The following is a 1,556-nucleotide window of genomic DNA, read 5'->3' on the forward strand; positions in this document are numbered from 1 at the left end:
CATGGTGGTGGCCACGCAGGGCCAGGCAGGGCAGGGCCGTTGGGTACCAGCCGGCCGTTGGGGCAGTGGGTGGCCCATTCCCCACCCAGCCGCCACCCGCTGCCCCGCCTGCCCGGGGCCCAGGCCCGGGGTGCTCTGCACCCGGACATGAGTTGTATAGGAACTGCAGGTGGGAGATGAATTATACGTAAACCAGGAGGTGCAGAGACGCTGGAAAGAGGCCTAAACGTGTGTGAGTGCTGTCTTAATAGACCTTGCATGCCTTCAAAACATTGTTTTCAGAGTTTTCTACCAGAATGCTGTGAACTCCCATAATTGTTTAATTTCTCTTTGATATAGGCAGATGAAAGGACTGTCTGCTCCGCTGAAACCCTGTAAGCACTTTTCCATTGCAAGTACCCATTGTGCAAAATGAGCTTTACAGCCATGTGACTGGTGGAAATAAATTATGTATGGCTGGAGCGTCTAAAAGCTTCCTAGTGGATGGCATTGGGTTACATCAGAGCTCAGCTTCGCAGAAACTCCCGTGGCTTCCTCATGGTAATTAGCTGCTGGAAGCCCAGGTATGACACAGGCTGGCTTCCTTGCCCTCTTATGACAGCACGACCAGCGTGTCAATAGACAGCAACATTAAAGGGGTCTTGAAAGGAACTAGGAAAGGGATATTGGTGGTGGGAGGATGCTGGTTTTGTACTCCCTCAATGTAGCTTGCTTCTGAGGAGCAGTGAGCACAGATATCATGTATAATACATGTTGCTTTTAATCTGTAAAGCATCATGCTGAGTTGAGAGGCCCATGGGAAGATGCTGTTCACTCACAGGCCCCTGAACCAAAGCCTTGGAAATGTTGTCTGCCCAAAACACAGGTTAGTATGCACACTGTAACCAGTACAGTCTGTCATCAGTAACTGTGCTTAACAACCTACTGTGGAAGCTTCCCTCAGTTTTTGGTCTGGATTTTCTATGTCCACAGCCTACTGACCTTCTCTGTGAGATATTCAGCTTACGCTGCAACTACTCCTGCAAATATTAGAGAGTGAAAGCTTTCTCAGGTTACTTTACACTAGCTGTTGTAAGAACCAGCAGCAGTGATACTGCAGCAACCACGAGACTTGGGTGTTTTTGCCATGGTTGTTGCAGCCGGTCAATTTTCCTAGTGTCTCAGCACTGCATCTGGAAAGGGGCATTTTACAAGGGCATGTAGCAACAGGACAAGGGGGAATGGCTTTAAACTGACAGAGGGGAGATTTAGATCAGATACAAGGAAGAAGTTCTTCACTGTGAGGGTGGTGAGGGGCTGGCACAGGCTGCCCAGAGAAGTTTACATCTACAACTTACCTAAAACTTAAACATGATAAATGGACTACTTCTCTGCTGACGGTCTGAAGCAAGGGGGGTTGTGCAGATCAGAAAGTCCCTGTGCAGCTCCTAAGAGTCAGAAAAGTTTCTATGAGAAGAAGCAAATGCTGCTCAAAGAAACTGTCCAATTATTGTCCATGGGTTGAAGTAGGTCACAGAATTTCTCGTGCCCAGTTTCCAGCTCCGAATAACAAGACA

The sequence above is a fragment of the Lathamus discolor genome, chromosome 4, assembly GCF_037157495.1.
Source record: "Lathamus discolor isolate bLatDis1 chromosome 4, bLatDis1.hap1, whole genome shotgun sequence".
In the NCBI taxonomy this organism is placed as follows: domain Eukaryota; kingdom Metazoa; phylum Chordata; class Aves; order Psittaciformes; family Psittacidae; genus Lathamus; species Lathamus discolor.